Genomic DNA, 18615 nt, shown 5'->3' on the forward strand with positions numbered 1-18615 from the left:
TGGAAAACAAATAGCTGTTGGGAGAATGCTGGCAATAAATGCTGTGCAAGAGCTCAAGAAAGGAAGAGAAGACTGCAGCCTGGGAGAAACAAGACATGGCCTTGGACAAAAGGCAGGACTGAGGCTAGAGGGAAGAGCGGTCATTCTTCAAAGGTACATTTTGCGACCAAAGACAAAAAGAAGGACCCAGAGCGTCCGAGGTCGGTTAATGAGCCGGAGCTTGCTGCTGAGGCTGCGTTTTATCTGCAGGATGAGGACTGCCTCCTCTCCGTGGGAGCTGTATAATGCCCAAGCCACTTGGTATATGTGGGAATATTAAATTACAGTGTCTGGGGCTTCACCCAGGAAGCAAACTTCACCTTTTGTCTTCTCCCTGGGTTACTAAGAGCCATGTGTTTTTAGCTCGAACTGTATTTATTTTAGATTAATTATTCTTACTTATTCTGGTGAGGCCAATTAAGTTTTTCATGTTTTAAAATGACTACATACAATAATATATGTGCATCACATAAAGGAAAACTGACCCTTCTTAGCATACCATCTCGTGAACTGTGGCTGTTTTTTGTTTGGCTGTTTTGTTTCTTTGGTGCTGGGGATTAAACCCAGGGCCTTGTGCGTGCTAGGCAAGTGCTTGACCACTGAGCCACATCCCCAGCCCCCTCCTGTGTGTTTTGACAGATGCACTCAAGTCATATAACCACAACGACACTGCAAACAGTGAAGTTTCATCACGTAGAACATTTCCTGGAGTCCTTGTAGGCAACCCTGTCCCCTTGTTTCCAATTTCAGGCAATTTTGGATCTATTTATTCCCCCTACAATTCTGCCTTTCACAGAACATCTGTTGGGCAGAGTTGCCATGTGAAAAAGGTCCGAGAGACTCTGCACTAGAGGGCTGTCAGAAGAAGTCAAGACATGGTACACTCTGAAGATGATGAGAGTTCCTGTGTGTTATATCACCCTTCCTTCCTTCCTTCCTTCCTTCCTTCCTTCCTTCCTTCCTTCTTCCCTCCCTCCTTCCCTCCCTTCCTCCTTCTTTCTTTCTTTCTTTCTTTCTTTCTTTCTTTCTTTCTTTCTTTTCTTTCTTTTGTACTGGGAATTGAACCCAGGAACATCTTACCGCTGAGTTAAACTCCCCAGCCCTATTTTATTTTTTCTTTTGAAACAAAGTCTTGCTAAGTTGCTAGGAGCCTTGCCTATTTGCTGAGGCTGTCCTCAAACTTCTGTTCTTCCTATCACAGCCTTTCAAGAATTGGGATTACAGGCACATGCCACCACACCCAATGTTCTACCAAATTTATACTAAGTAAAAGTAGATTTAGGAAGCAATTTTCCAGGTGCTATTAAACCTGATTATATATATATATATATATATATATATAATTTTTTTTTTGGTGGTACTGGGGTTCCTGAAAACCCTTCTACCTCTGGGCTACACTCCCAGACCTATTTTTTTATACTTTTTTATTTGGAAACAGGGTCTCTTAAGCCAGTGCAGCTGGCTTCGAGCCTGAGCGATACTCCTGTCTCTGCCTCCCAAGTGTGGGGATTACAAGCGTGCGCCACCACGCCCGGCTTAAACCTGATTTTGACTTTCAGTGTACACCCAGGTGCACCCAGGTTCAGATGTGTAGCCCTCCCTGTAACTTTCCGAGGTAAGTTCTCAGTGTTAGAGGCACATTATTGCTAGCTTAAGTATTTAATCCCAACGCTGACATGGATAAATGTCAGTTCATTGAAGTTTTCCTTGTGTCTGTGTTCACTGTAGTGGTGAGAATTTGTATTACCAAACTTTAGCCCAAAATAAGTTATGTTTGCATTATAAATTCTTCAAAATGGCTACAATTTATTACCCAAAAGGCAACTCACTTGCTCACTGCATCTCAGCCCTCAATTGAGAAAAAAGAGATGAGGAGCGGCAGCTGGTGGCTGAGGCTACTTGGGGCTCTCCTGGGCTTTCATCCTCACAGAGACCCTTGGGTCCCAGGCTACTCTCCAACAACACACAAAAAAAGCCTTCATGAGCTGTCTATTAGAACCAAGTTATATAATTATTTGAGAACCTTTGTGGCCAAACACCCAAAAAAAATAAATTTTAAGAAATAATTAAGACAAGCTGGGTACAGTGGCACAGGTCGGTATTCCTAGTACTGAGAAGGGAGGATTGCAGCCAGCTTCAGCAACTTAGTGAGGCCCTCTGCAACTTAGACCATGCTTCAAAATAAAAAATAAAATTGGGATAGAGGGTCAGCTAAGAAGTAGAACACCCCTGTAACGCACGCACGCACGCACGCACACACACACACACACACACACACACACACACTCACACGACAAACAAGACTAGATAATTGATAGGCACACTTTATTTTAGATTCCAGTCATATTTAGATTTAGAGTTTTGCTCAAGTTGAGAAGTAGAGCCATTTCTAGTCCATGTTTGTGACCCCAGAAGTTTATCTTCAGCACAGATGTAGAAAGAGCCAGGAGGCAGAAAGACAGGGACCGCCTCCTTGCTAGAGACAAATAGTGCCCTGAAATTTTCTCCTATTTTTTTAAAACTACTAATGTAGAGCCGGGCATGATGACACATGCTTGCAATCCCCGAGCTTAGGAGGCTGAGACAGGAGGATCGCACAGGTTCGAAGCCAGCCTCAGCTACTTAGTGAGGCTCCTAGCAACTTAGTGAGACCCTGTTTCCAAATAAAGTGTAAAATAGGTCTGGGAGTATAGCCCAGAGGTAGAAAAGCCCTTGGGTTCCGCCCCTAGTACCACTCAGAAAATAAATAAATAAATAAATAAACCAGTAATGTAAAGTAATAGCTTTATTCAATGAATAACTTTTTTTAAAAAACAACTAATGCAAAGTAATAACTTTATTCGATTGTTAGCACTGTAAGTGAGAGACTTTGGTAGACACCAAAGACTAGGGCAGGGCACTGGTCCTTCCAGAGTCTGCTTGACACAGGGAAGGACCAGACAGTCACCTCAGATCAGACTGTTAGCTAAGATTTACTGCTGACACCTGCACATAGTAGACCTTGACTACACATAGTAGACCCTGACTACACATTTTGTTGATGAACTGATGAGACATAAACTGTGCTTCTCAAACCTTCTGTGGTGAAGGACCCTTTTCAAAATCCCCAACTCACTGGAGACCAACATCTTGGAAAACACGATAAAAAAAAAAGTGCTTGGATGGATGTCACAACAGTGCCAAATTGTTATGCAAATTTTTCTGTGCTTTCTCTCAATTTCTGTGGTTATCTTATTGTAGACTAATAATAAAATGCCCCACCGACCAGCACTGGCCGCAGACCACGCTGTGGCAATAAGGACAAAGCAGGCACGTTATGCCTGAGAGATCAAGGGTGTGTGAACCCACGATTCACACTCAGTCCACCACTCAGTCTAGGGTTTGATGCAAATAAGAAACGGAAACCATCCGACTGACTCCCATCTTCAACCCCACCACATGTTAGCTTCACCCAAATCTTCATCCTCCCAACTGGTCTTCCTTCTTCGCCCTCCTCCTCTTCCTCCTCCTCCTCCTCCTCCTCCTCTTCCTCCTCCTCCTCTTCCTCCTCCTCCTCTTCCTTCTCCTCCTCCTCTTCCTCCTCCTCTTCCTCCTCCCCCTCCTCTTCCTTTTCCTTCTCCTTCTCCTCCTCCTTCTGTAATGGGGATTGAACCCAGGGTATTCTACCTCTGAGCTATACCCCAGCTTCTCTTTTTTTTTTGGTGGTGGTGCTGGGGTTCCTGGAAGCCCTTCTACCTCGGGGCCACACTCCCAGACACCTATTTTTATATTTTTATTTGGAAACAGGGTCTCTTAAGCCAGCGAGGCTGGCTTCGAATGGGTGATCCTCCTGTCTCCGCCTCCCAAGCGCGGGGATTATAAACGTGCGCCACCACACCCGGCCCCAGCTTCTTTTTAATTCTTTATTTTACTTATTATTGGTACTAGGGATTAAACTGGGGCATTCTACCTTTGAGCTACACCCCAGCCCCCTTTTTTATTCTTTTTGTTTGTTTGTTTTGAAATAGGGTCTCCCTAGGTTGCTGAGTCTCACTAAGTTGCTGAGGACGGCTGTGAGCCCTGTGATCCTTCTGCCTCAGCCTCCCAAGTACTAGGAGGCTGCACCACCTTGCCTGGCTCCGTGTCTGTTTTCCATTCAGCCATTGATGAAAGAAGAAGTAAAGGAAGAAAAAAGGAAAGCAGTTGGGGGGCTGCGGAGTAGCCAAGAGCCGTCCCTCGTGATCTGACAAAGGTACGGCTTCCCACCTCCCACACCCAGCTACTTTGCTAAGCTCATCCTGTGGACTCAGCTCACACCTCTGCAGCTGGGATTTTTAGGCTGTAGGTTCCCACGCCTCCCGTCAGTGGTCACTGGGTGGTACCTGTCATACAGCATCATGGGCAGGCCACTCAGAAGAGATTCCAGGCAGTGACCTACAACCTAATGGTTCTCTAATTAATGTTTCTAGCTCACTGAAGCATTCAGTTTATGGCGATCAAAGGCTTCTCTTGTCCCCTCCCACCACGCCTGCGGCCCCTGGCAGCCCCGGTGACCATAAGGTGTCCAGATGTGACTTTCTTTTTCACTCAGCTTGTAGCCAACTGCCAACCAGTGACCTAAACAAGAGTCAGCATCTCTCCAGAGCAGCCCTGGGCGTCCGGCTCTCTGTGGGGAGAGCTTTATTTTAAGAAGCAGAGCAAACTGTCATGGTGAGAACTTGTCTACATCGTGGGGTGAAAGGAGAAAGGAATGAGAGGTCAGCTTTCTCGATTTCACAGCCAGGTTTGCTGAGAGGGAAAAAAAAATGACACGTGAAAGCGCCTCTGTGGTTCTCCACATTTTTTCGACTGGTACTATTTTACAGAACGTGGCCACGGAGAAATTCTCTGCTAAGCGAGCATCACTTCAACCGTTCTCACAGAAGAACAGGAAAAAGAATTATCCACTAGGCTTTGATGGCTGAGGCAGTGTTTATAGTGATCGTAATCAGTGCTTGTTTTTTTTTTTTTTTTCAGTTATTCAAGAAGACCGGAAATTAATTTGCCCTAGAAACGAAGTTGTCCTACAGAGTCACCAAACTTGGTGCCTCCTGACACTTTAACATAAAACTCCGAGTAAACAGTATTAAAGTTGAATGACATTATTTTGAGAAGCAGTTACTGGAACTGCCTCGCCGCCATGCCTTCCACCTTCACTCTCTTCCGACTTCCATCTACCCTGCATATTAAATTAATCTTCCTAAAATACTTACCCCTCTTCAGCTCATGAATCTGCAATGACAGCCAATAATATACCTAAAAGAGCCAGCGCCGCATGCGGCAGAAAGAATCTCAGACCTGTCACTCAGTCCCCTTTATTTGCAAATGGAGAAGTGAAGGGCCAGACAAAGATGGTTTACGTGGGGTCATCGGACTAGTGACAGAAGAACCGCGTGTCAAATCCAGAGCAGAGTTTGCTTGTTGACCACCGCCCACCCCATTCCTACAGACCAGAGCTTCTCCATGCTAATTCCAGCTCTGCTCACCGTGATGTGGAGACCTTCCCCAGCACTGCCTCCTGTGCCTGCCCTACCTGCTCCCCCAGGAAGCCCCCCAGGCCTGGAATGTTCTCTCTCAGCCCCCCTCTTTGCACTTATTGTCTAAACTTCACGCCTTAGCGTCCTGTTTTGTGGATCTCTTTTTAGCTAGCATCGATATTGGTGGGAAATTCGAGTCATAACGTATCTAGAAGTCATCCAGGTGGACCCCATTTCTATACACAATTGTCCTATACCACAGAGCTGGCAAGCTGCCCCAGCGAAAAGGAGAAAATGAATTAATACCCGACCACAAACCACCCCTTCCTAGTTAGACAACTGCAGTCATCAGACAGCCCTTCTCTAGAATGAGATGAAAATATTCTTCCCACCAAGCCTCACCTCAATTGTCCCTGTTTTTGTTCCCCTGGATGATACACAGTAAATAAAACCCCTCTTTCATAGAACATCTTTTCATTCTTTTAAAGATAGTTTTTATGCAGCCTCCCCTCTCTTAGCCCCTTCCCTTTTCCAGGAGTCTCTCCTCCAGCCCAAATAACCCATGCACCCCACCCTGCCCACACCATGTTTTTAGCATGTTACATATATTGCTCTTCAAGTCCGTGCAGAATATTTGAACACAGTACCCAACATTTGGCTATCAGGCAACAGTCAGCTAAAGGATAAAAAGAGTGACCCAATGATCTCCTCTGCTCTAATGACGTCTCAACTCATGGATCCTGCAACCTCCCCAGCTTTCTGGAGGCCATAACCCACCGAGGATCAACGGTGGGCTTGTTAAAACCAAGTTTTGTTTTGTTTTGTTTTGGGTACTAGAGATTGAACCCAGAGGCATTCTACCTCCAAGTTATAACCCCAAGTTATAACTCCAAGTTATTTTTTATTTGGAAACAGGGTCTCGCTAAGTTGCAGAGGGTCTTCCTAAGTCGACCAGCTGGCTTCAAACCTGCGATCCTCCTGTCTCAGCCTCCCAAGCACTGGGATTACAAGCGTGCGCCACCACGCCTGGCTTAAAAACTGAGATTTATTATCAGGGTATATCTTCCCTCTTTAGCATATGTGCAGTTAGATTCTCAGGTCTTTATAGACTGTTGCACTTTTTGTTGTTGTTTATTAAAATAACCTATTTTTCATTCCACAGACATTACTGGATGCCTTGGAAGAAGAAGAGTCAGACATTGGTCCTTCATCACAAAGTGCCAGTAATAGGCAAGACTTCCATAGCCTTTTATGCTCATATGTATATGAGCAGAAAATAACATCTTAACATGTATGTATATATTAACATGCCTTTCGTGAACTTCAGGTAGAGTACTATGTAGGTTCAGAGAAAAAGAAGCTGCTCAGATCTGGGGTGAGAGATGACAGAAGTCTCCAGAGAAGAGAAGGGCTTTCACATGCAGCAGCGATGGGAAGGGCATTCTCTTTTACTGGAACGGGAAGAGCCAAGATGCAGAAGCCAGAAATCAGAGGATGGGAACTTCAGTTCTGAGGGATCAGAGGCAGAAATCCCACATTTCACGAACACCTCTGACTCCAGCACAGTGCCACAGGCTTCTCCTGGCTCTCATCCCTCTGAGACTAGCACATCCCTCTTCCCCAGGGCAGAGCCCCTGTCCGAAGCTGGACATGTTTACTCACTTGCTCAACACTACAACAGCCGTTGCTACCTTCAAGTTACTCCGCAAAACAAACCCACAGAAAGGAGCTCACTGTTTGTTTGCAGTGTTTTTCTCCTTCTTCTTCCTGGACTGCTAGTCTACAGTTAAGGTACCATGTTCAAAAATTACTTGGATTTGTTCTCCCCTCCCCCATCTCGATTCATCATGGCTGTCATTCCTTTGAAATACTGTCGGGTCCTTTGGTTTTGATTCACATTCAGTTCAAGTTCTCTTCCCTATTTCTTGGAACCCAGGAGCATTCTACCTCCTAGCCACATCTCTAGTCCTGTTTTATTTTCTATTTTGAAGCAAGGCCTCATTAGGTTGCCGAGGTTCTTGCTAAGTTGTTGAGGTTAGATTTGAACCTGTGATCCTTCTGTCTCAGCCTCCCAAGTACTGGGATTTAAGGCACATCACTAAGCCTGGGTTAACTTTATGTTTTAAATATGTACAACATTCGTGTGCTTGACCAGAAATTATATTTTATGCCTCTTTGTTAGCTTACTAGACTATATCCATCACAGGCAATAGTAGTTGTTTTCTGATTGGCTAATTACTGATGATGGTTGGCGATTGTCACAGAGATGACTGAGGGGATTGTCCACCAACGTCCTACAAGGTCATGCTTTTGATAACCCATTTATGACCGAGTCCATGTGCCCTGAAGCCTCAAGCCATCCCGGGACAGGCTCCCAGATGGCAATTCAGAACGCCCCAGGGGAAAGGGACTCCATATGGGAGCCCTTCAGCAGCACCCTGCGAGAAGAACCTGTTCTAGGGCTTTGACCTTGAAGGACTAGCCGTTATTAAAGGGTTTTCAGAAGCAGCACCTGCAAAACAAACTATCTGGGAAAATCACTGCTCCTTCTCCTGTGGGCAAAGCTGCAGAAAGGAGAAAATACTAACCTTCCTTAGAGAGCCAGACAGCTCTCTGCACACACAGCATTTCTCTGGTGCAAATGGGGAAACTACTTCTGAGAAACCTGGCAACTGAAATGGAGCCAGATTGGCCTCTCCATGGAGGAGAGATAAGAAAGATATGACTCATTAAACAAATCATTCGGAGAAAAAGGGCCCTAGTTAATACAGAGTCTTGTTTGTTTCACTTTTTAATTATATTTATCAGTCATAAGAATCATTAACAAATTATTTACATAATTGGCTGTAACTTGTAAACCCAGGGCCAAAAGACAAATTACTTTTTTTTAAGAGTTACTAAAGATGATACTTTGAAATTACAAGGCTCTCTTTTTTTTTTCCCCAAGAAAGTTAAAATGCAGTTCTGTATATGAAACATGATTTTCCTCCTCTCTTCCCTATGGAGGAAAGTGTGTGCGTGCTTATTAGTGGTTCCTCAGAATGTACTTCTCCAGTGCCTCAAGCCTCAAGCCAGCGCTGCTGGGTGGGTTTTCCTACTCGGCAGGAAAGGTTCCCACAGAGAGAACTCAGCCCAACAGCCAAGGGCCACAGAGATGGGGCAGTTTGCTAGTTCAGCAGGTGCCCAGGTTTCATCATCTCACAGGAGAGGGGAATGCAGGTGTGGGACTGGGAAACTTGTCTCCGGTGCATGTTGAAAAGTGCCTTTCAGACCTGATGCATTTGGTGGGAAATGCAACTCATCCACTATTAGCTAAACCTGGTCATGTAAGAGGAGACCTCCAATCCAGAGACACAGAAGAGTCCCAGGGAGATTAAACGCTGGACCCCAACTCACAGTGTGAGGTCTGGATGAGATAGTCTATGCTACTTCTCACTCCTGTATTCTGTACCTCCTTAAACAAAGACCAAAGAAGGGCTTGTTTGCTGGTCTTATATTGGGTTCAGGTCAAGTTACTAGATGCAAAGGTAGCTAGAGGCATTTGGTACCGTGTCATCAGTCATACATTGCCCCATGGTAAGCCACACCAAAACTTAGGAGACTGAAAAGGACAATCATTGTATTTGCTGGGACCCTGCGGGTCCTCAGGCTGGGCTGGGCTGGGCTGGGTTCAGCTAGCGGCTCTTCTGCTGGTCATGCCTAGAGTCACTCCTGCAGCTGCTAAGGTTAACTCTCAGGCAGTTTAGCAGGGGCTGGAGGTCTAAAACAGCTTCGCACGCACCCAGCAGTTGGCGTTAGCTGTCAACAGGGTTATGTGTTTTTTCACGTGGGGGCAACTCTGACAGAGCAAGCCCCATGACGTAAGCACTTTCCTTTTTATTTTTAATATGCATTTTTCTGTGCATTGTAATTATACATCATTGTAAGGTTGAGAGTGATGCAGATATATGTGCACACAGCACTTGGTGTGCTGCTACCCCATCCCATCCCACCTCCTCCCTCCCCACGCATGTTAATGAGATTGGTAGTGATACCTTCATGGATGGACATAACTTTAATTGAACTTTTCCCTTACTAAAGCCTCCTTCGCCCCTCCGCCATCCTTCTCACTATCCTACTAGTCCCTCTCCTCATTTATCTAAAGTCTCTTCTAGCAGGAGCCAGGCGTGGTGGCGCACGCTTTTAATCCCAACATTTGGGAGGCTGAGACAGGAGGATCGCGGTTCGCGGACAGCCTCAGCTACTCAGTGAAGCCCTTTGTAACTCAGTGAGACCTTGTCTCAAAATAAAAAATAAAAAAATAGGGAGAACTTCCGGGAAGATGGCGACGGAGCAAAACGGGGCTTACGAGCCCTGCTAACAACCAATCTGTATAACCACAGAATCGGCGCCTTTCATAGCCAGAGAACACCATCAGCAGAGAAACAAAAGATGTAATTTTAAGGGACAGAGAAAAGAGGGCTGGAAAAACAAGACACCAGAAGCCAGACCGCAGTGCCGCAGCCGGAGCCACAGCGTGAAGCGGCGGGCGCCATTTTGCCTTGCAGCACCAGGCTCCAGAGAGGAAGGGAACTCATAACAGAGCCCAGAAACCAGAGAGGAGATACGCCGGCCTTACGCCCGAGAACGCGGCAGCAGCGCCTTACTGCTGGCGGCAGCGGCAAGTTCACCGGACAGCACCATACCAACTCACTCAATAGCCCACCAAACTCCAGAGAGGAGTGGCGGACAGCGAGCCAAGGTGAGCCGCTGCGGAACAGCTGGGCGGGAATCGGCAGATTTCTCTGCGCAGGGAACAGCTAAAGCTCCCAGGGGCTGGGCTCAGTGCACCCTGCAGGGACTCAGAGTGGAGTTCAAAAACAGAGAAGAAATACACTAGCCTCACAGCCGAGAGTGTGGCAGCGGCACCATATTGCTACCAGCGGCAGCAGCAGCGAATTCACCGAGTCCACGACAGCTCCGTCTGCGCACTCAACAGTGAGTTAAATTGCGGCCCCTAGAAGAGAAATCCCAGTACTGTACTCCCAGGGACTTGACCCAGTGGGGGAGTGGTGGTGGCAGAGATATTACACCATAGGAGAACGCCCAACCTGGCACCCCCCATGGTCTAAAGCAGCCTCGATTGACTCCCTGGGTCTGAGACTCTGCGATACAACCCAGTAAAGGAGTAGTGGGGACTGAGATACCACAGACTCGAGATCCACAGCACCTTAAGTGAAGTCGTAGTGACCTAGGGAAGAACCCAGAGAAGGCACAAACTTCTGAAATCATGGGAAAGAGGAATAACAATGGAGCAATGAATGCCCACAACCCCACAACATCAGAACCTGATAAAACAGAAATTCAGAGATTTATAGAAGATCAAATCAGGAAAATAACTGTAGAAATAATAGAGGTGTTTCGAAAAGAATTCAGAGAGAGCCAAAGAGAGATAAAGGGTGCAATTAATGAAGTAAAGGCCTCAATTCAAAGTACAAACAACCGATTAGACCACATGGAGAATAGAATCTCGCTCCTAGAAGATGATCATTTAAAAAATGAACGCATAGTTTCTAATTTAGAAAAAAAATCCGACAGCAGGAATCTGACATTGAAGAAATATGGGCCCATTTTAAGAGAGCTAACCTAAGAATAATTGGAATAGAGGAGAGAAAAGAAGGTGAAACCAAAGGGATTAACAATCTTTTCAAGGAAATAATAGCAGAAAATTTTCCAAACATAGAGCAAGAGGTTGATACACAGGTCCAGGAAACTTATAGAACCCCCTTTAGAGAGGATCAGAGAAGAGGATCCCCACGCCACATAATTGTCAAAATGACCAATGTGGAAGCCAAGCAGAGAATCTTAAAGGCAACAAAAACAAAGGGCCAAGTGACATTCAGAGGCAAACCAATTAGAATCACTCCAGACTTCCCAAACCAAGTCATGAGAGCCAGAAGGGCTTGGAGTAACATATTCCAAACTCTGAAAGAAAACAACTTCCAGCCAAAAATTTCCTACCCAGCAAAACTTTCTATCAAATTAGATGGGGAAATAAGAAGCTTCCACGACAAACAGAAACTGAAGAAATTTATGTCTTCAAAACCAGTGCTAGAGAAAATACTCAAAGAGATTAACTACAAAGAAGAAATAGGTAACACACACCAGAACCAGAGAAATAAGATTTTCCATTCAACAGACAACTAAGATTGGTTATCTGTGGAGATTCATTATTTATGTTAGTCTTTTACCTATCTCTAAATTGTATTGTTTGCTTTTATTGTTGCTATTTTTAGGATTTCTAGTTGGAATATTAATATACCTTCAGATATAGCATTTGGAAATATTTTATCCCAATCTATCAGTAACTTTTAACTCTGTTTACATTGTCTTTGGATATACAATATTTTTTTATTTTTTAGGGAGTTTGTATACTCTTCTGTTGCCTGTGCCATTGAAATCATATCCAAGAAATCACTGCCAATTTCAATGTTGTGAGGTTTTATGACCCAGATTTTCTTCTAAAAGTTTATAGTATTAAGATTTATATTTAGGTCTTTTATCTATTTTGAGTTAATATATGTATATGTGTTAGGTAAGGGTCCAATTTTATTCTTTTTCATGTAATTATTATTTTTCAACAATATTTAGTTGAAAGATTATTATTTCTTCCACCAAATATTCGTGGAAACCTTGTCAAAAATAAGTTGACAATATATGGAAGAATTTATCTCTAGGCTTTTATTTAACTCCAATAGTTTATATATCTGCCTTTAGAACAGTACTATACTGTTTCAATTATTGTAGCTTTATATGGTTTGAAATCAGAAAATATACATCTTCTAGCTTTGTTCTTCTTTGAGACTGTTTTGGGTATCTAGAGTCCATATTCCATATCAGGATAGATTTTTTCTGAAAAATAAATAAATAAATGTATGATAGCTTCACCTAAAAAAAAAAAGAAAGAAAAAAAATTCTCTGGTAAGAAAGAAAGCAAAAAGAAATATTGAACTGTTATCTTTTAGTCATCAAAAGCTTGGTATCAGACAAATGAAACTGTTTTGTGAGATTATCATCGTTAATATTGGATAAATTGCTATAAAAGTAGATGTCAACCACTAAGCCAAGCATGGGAAGGAGGGATGGGGAGGGAACGGGGTGGGGATCGGGTAGGGGCTAACTGGGCAATGTGTGCATGTATGTCTACAAAAGTATTTTCTTTGTACCATTATGATGTATGAATACATTGCACCAATAAAAAATAAAAATTTAAAAAAAAATAGGGCTGGGGATGTAGCTCAGAGGTAGAATGCCCCTGGGTTCCATCCACAGTAAATGCAAAATAAGTAAATAAATAAATAAAGTCTCTTCTAGCTGTGTGTGGTGACGCTTGGCTCTAATCCCATACTTGGGAGGCTGAGACAGGAGGATTGCAGGTTCCAGCCTCAGTGACTTAGTAAGACCCCGTTTCAAAATTAAAAAAATAAAATCAGGCCAGAGGAGTAGTTCAGGGGTAGAATGTCCTGGGTTCAATCCCCAGCACAATAAAATCAATAAATAAGTAAATAAACACATAAAGTCCCTTACGTTTTCTCTACTCTCTCTAGCATCCACATATAAGATGAACAGATGACCCTTGACTTTCAGAGTACAAGTGTTTCCCAAGCTGCTGCTTCTATCACGTTTGCTGGCATGTCATTAGCCAAAGCAAGTCACGTGGCCTAGCCCAGAGTCGCCATGGGCACGGGGAGAGGTTGCCATGGAGCGTGGAGGTGGAATGCCCCAGGTACGATGACTGTGATCATCTGCCATACACTGTCTCCTAAGGAGATAGACTATGTATGTTAAAATCAAAACCCCAGCACGGGCTTGCTGGGGCCTCTCAAGACTCCAGGGCAGGACTCTCCTGCCGCGCCTCTCTCTCCCTCACCAGCCCAGTGCCCCCTCCCTGGCTAACTTGGTGGACCCAGATTTGGAGAACTCATGTCCTAGACTCTGAGCCTAGCACCCCATTTGTTCTTGGCCAGCAGTCTCAGTTTGTTTGCTTTCATTTATTTTATTTTCCTAACTCACATAAAGATATAGCAAAATAAAATGTGTTCCCGGTAAAAAGATATAAATACAACATAGAATAAACAATCAGAAATAAAAGTTCTGCAGCCCCATCCTTATAATCTCCTCTTGCATAGATTTTTCTTCTAAAGACATTCCAACATTATCTGAGCTCCCAAGTTCCTCTCCTTTCCCACACAGGACTTCAAAGCTATCAGAATTCTTTGGGTCTGCAAAAGTGGGAAGGGCTGAGTGGGCTATCCAGCCTCTGGTACGCTCTGCAGCCTCCTGCTCCATCCCTCCCAACCGGCTATGAGTCTGCAAGCTTCAGAACCCTGGAGCAAGGTCACCTTCACCGCACTGGCACTGGTTCCCTGGGGCTGAGTCCCAGTGCTGGGGCCTGCGACACTGAGCTGGGCCTCTGCGCCCACGCGTGCACAGCAGAAAGCTACTCAGCGGGGGACCCGGAGCTGCAGTGGACGGGAGTGTGTTCAGAGTACTGTGCAGAGAATGTCACGGAGTCCAGGCATCTGCCACCAGGTGTCTGCACCTGGAAATGTGTTTTCCTCTCACATTCCAGTTAGGAATATATTTCCCCCATCAAATAAGACTAACCTGTTCTGTTGGCATAATGTATGTCTACTCCAAAGTACTAAATGTTACATCCCAGAAGATTCAAACACGTGGCAGTGTGCCCAGGTCATGCATGCCCAGGAGACATGCAGCAGGCACAGGCTGTCCACATTGCCTTGGTTCTTAGACTCCTTAACGCAGACCAGGGACCAGGACTTTGGTAGACACCAGGAAGAGCGGTGGTCACCCTTGCCTCTCGGACCAGCGTGGGACTGGCACCGTGCCCAAAGAGGCAGGAGAGGGACTCAGAGCAGAGCAGACCCACAGTATTTCTTCAGTCACATGAATCAGAGAGTCCCACTACCTCCCCTGTGCTCAGGAAGTTAATATCCCAATCACTGACCCCAGGAGGGCAGGTTACACGGGCCTGTGCGATGCACCTGTACCATGTAAATAATCCTTTGGTGGGACACTGAGACAGAAGGATCACAGATTTGAGGCCGGACTCAGCAACCTAGTGAGATCCTGATTCAAAATAAAATAAATAAATAAAGAGGGCTAGGGATGTAGTTCAAAGTTAATTGCTCCTGGGTTCAATCCCCAGTACCAACTAAATACGGACATAAATAACTCTTCGATGAATTGCAGAAAACTGCAATTCTCACCTTACAAGAATGGCTTCCACCATCGGTAGCAGGCTGTCTCATTACCTTCCTGCAGCTCCAGGTTAGAGAACCTGTAGCGCCGGTGGAGGACAGGTGCGCGCTGTGCCTTCACGCTCTGAGCATCCCTGCCCACCGCGGTGGGTGGCCTGAGCAGACAGGCCCCGCCAGCCAGCCGCCTGCCACCCAGTCTCCCTTTAACGAAAATATTTCTACCTGTTCTGGGACAGGGTGTGCTTACTTCCTGCTAAAGTCTGACTTTGCCCTTTCTAGGAAGATCCTCATGCCACCCCCCCCCCGAAAAAAAAAAAACTATGGCTGTTCAAAGCATCTTTTCTCCGACCTCTTTGCTCATTTCACCTCTCCAATCTTTTTCTGAAATATTGCTTGTTATTAAATCACCGTATAATCTCTTTTTATTTTCCCTCTGGGTTCTGGGAAAATTTTCCAACCTCCTCCTCCCGCCTCCACCGATTGACATCTCTGTGTTTCTGGGGGCCCCCGCTGGGGTTCCCAGTCGGGCGCTCACCGTGTTCCTCTCCCGCTGTCTCTTCTGCTGTTGAAGTGTCCACCTTGATGTCAAGGTCGCTTGGACGGCTTCCCTGGATCTTATCGAGAATACAAATTAGAATTTGCCCTGAGTCTATTTCATGGAGAACTATTTTGCTTCATTCTCTGGATCCGTCCTTTCTTTATTTTTAGTATTATTTATATTTTTTAAACTGGTTTTTAATTGACAGATAAAATCTGCATTCATTTGTTATGTTCAACGTGGTGTTTTGAGGAATAGTTGAATCTAGCTAATTAATATACGCATTGCCTCCCACGACTATCCTTTGGGGCTGTGCTGAACCGCTATTCTCTTAGCATTTTTCCAGAATACCATAGATCATCATCAACTAGAGCCGCCATGCCAGCCCCCGGTGCCCTGAACGTACTCCTGTCTAGCTGTAATTTCCTATCTTTTGGACATCTCCCTTCTGTAGAACCGCAGGGTCTTTCCCGTTGGCTGCACTCAGAGCTGAACTTTCCCGAGTGAGACGGATGAGTATTATCTCTCTGCCGCTGGGAGCTGAGATGCCATCTTTCAAAACGACCTGTTTAATTTTTTTTTTTTCAAGTAAAGAGATCCGCTATGGTTTCACTCTGTTAGGTCTAAAGTCCAGAACTTCGACAGAAAACCAGGCAGTGGGGAGTTGGAGGGAGGATAGGGAGGAAGGCAGCAACTCGGGCAGACCCTCACCTGTAAGCCAGGGGCCCTCACACACAACAGCAAATGTGCCTTGCCTCACACAGCCGTCCTCCAAGCAAGTCCCCTGCACACACCCATCCTCCTGACTCTGGCTCCATCGCTGGACTCTCTGGCCTGTCCCTGCTCACCCACGCAGTCACCTCTCTATCTGACCCTCCATCTTGGCAGCTTGGATCGGTGCTTATGGTTCGAGTGCGTCCCCTAGAGGTTCCTGTGTGGAAGCTCGGCCACCCATGTGGTGGTGCTGAGAGATGGCGGAACCTTTAAGAGGCCGGGCCTCGAGGAAGGCAACCGGGTCCCGGTGGGTGATGCCTTCTGAAGGTATTGGTGTGGTTCTCGCAAGACCTTGTTCAGTTCCTACAAGAAAAAGAGCACGTCTAGCACCTGGATGCCTCTGGCTTCTTGTCACCCCATGTGATTGTACTTTCCATGTGCTCCCGCCATGACGCCATTCGGCATGTTGTGATGTAGCCAGAAACCCCTAACTAGAGCCAAGCAGACACTGGTGCCACACTCTTGACCCTCCAGAGTCACGAGTAAAATAAACCTCTTTTATTTATACATTACCCAGCATTTGGGCATTTTGTTACAGCAACAGCAAATGAACTAAGACAGGGTCTAACCCCCTTCTGTTTTAAGATAAGGGATTCTTTTATGTGTACGCAATATGACAAAACTGTCTTTGGCAGAATTCCTCTAAGAGGGTGCAAGATATTTGAGAGAAATGATGTGAAAAGCTACTTGGTAGAGTAGATTAAACTCCTAAGTTATTTCTAAAAGCGCTTGCTTAATACAGGAAGAGGAATCTTTTTTTTTTTTTTCCTGAAAGTTAAGAGTGGGACAGAGAGAGGAAAAGAAGGGAGTGATAGAGAGGGCAGGAACCCGCGTACCAAGCCCTGTCACCAGCCCTCTGTGACCTTCGCATCTGCAGTTCAGGCAGACTTCCTCAGTGTCGCCACTACTAACACTTCAGCCAGGTAATTCTTTGTTGCTGCCCTGAAGCATCCCTGGTTCCCCAGATATCTCTGAATGTCCTCTCAGGGTCAAAACTACCATGGTGGAGAACCACGGAGCTAAGACAACTAAATTCATGAAGTGCCCGGGACAATGAGCGAATTCTTTGTGAAAAGCATTGAAGGGTTTGCTTTTCTGGCCAGGCTAAGATGGGGCCAAGCAGAGGCAGCCTGAGGTTGAGACAGAAGGGATCCTGAGAATATTAGCCCCAGGAATTTGCAGATCTGGTGGGGAGGGCTTTGAAGTTTCTCCGGCTGTGGTTTCTGGGGCAGGGAGCTTGCCGCATGGCTGAATTACGGAGCCAGCCCTGGGTCCGATCTGCCTACAATCTGCCCAGGTCTGTGCTGTGCGTGATAGGCGCCCCTGTATTTCTAGCACGTGGCAGTCTGTCCTCCCGGGTGTCCATCTCCTGTTCCGAGTGTGTGTGTGTGTGTGTGTGTGTGTGTGTGTGTGTGTGTGTGAATCTGAGAGGCAGCTAGAAGTCACTGCACCTAGAAGCCTTCCAATGAAGCACTGCCACCATGTCTGTGTTAAGTCCCCTCCAGGAGGCACAGCCCCCAGCAGCCACCGACGCTGACCCATGATGAGCGTCTCAGGTGAAGAGCTGGGTGCGGGTCAGACCTCCGGGCAGTTGTTTTAGCCAAGTTAAAAAAAAAAAAAAAAGGAATATTGTTGGTAGGCTTCCTTCAAGAGAGATGTGTCCTGAATTTTGGGGGGGCGGGGGGAGGCACGGTAGCTGCTCACTTTGCTTCTGTTTGTTGGGTTTCTGCCCAGTCTGGTCAGCTTGGAACCAGTCATCCGGGACTCCAAGCTGAGGCCCCTCCCACCGGCCTTCTGTCCCTCTCCCACCTGCATGTTGGGAGGAGTGTGTCCGGGCGTGGCACGACGTCTTTTTCTTCATCAGGCACTGAGGCCCTCGGAATTTTCCAAAAGAAAAGAAAAGAAAATCACAGTGACCTTATCACACACCCTTCAGTACTTCCAGGAATTAAGCAGACAGCAATGTCCTATTTTGAAGAAGAAACTGAGGTCACAGTAGGCAACTCACCTGCTGCCCCAGGGTTACCGACTCAGGGATGGGACCCTAAAAAAAAAAAAAAAAAACATAAAAGGGGAGGGCATCAGCCACAATTTTGTACGTTTTTAAATAAACTAATTTATGTATTTATTTATTTATTTTGGTCACTGTTTTGCACACATTTTTTTTTTTTTTTGCAATACTGGGGATGGAACCCAGGGTTCCATCTACCTCCAAGCTACACCCCCTGTCTTATTTTTTTATTCTTTATTTTGAAACAGGGTCTCACTGAGCTGCAAACAACCTAAGTACCTGAGGCTGTCCAAGAACCAGGATCCTCCTGTCTCAGCTTCCCGAATGCTGAAATTACAAGCGTGCGCCGCCACGCCTGGCTAGCACACCTTTATAGAAGATGTGTGCTTTTTTTTTAAAAAAAAAAAAGCAGGTTATTTTCAAAATTCTAGCCTTCAGAGGATTTCTAAAGGTAGAATTAGAAGCCAAAGGTGATGAACATTTATTTCAGGACTTATA

Source organism: Muscardinus avellanarius, assembly GCF_963383645.1.
Source record: "Muscardinus avellanarius genome assembly, chromosome: 4".
Lineage (NCBI taxonomy): Eukaryota > Metazoa > Chordata > Mammalia > Rodentia > Gliridae > Muscardinus > Muscardinus avellanarius.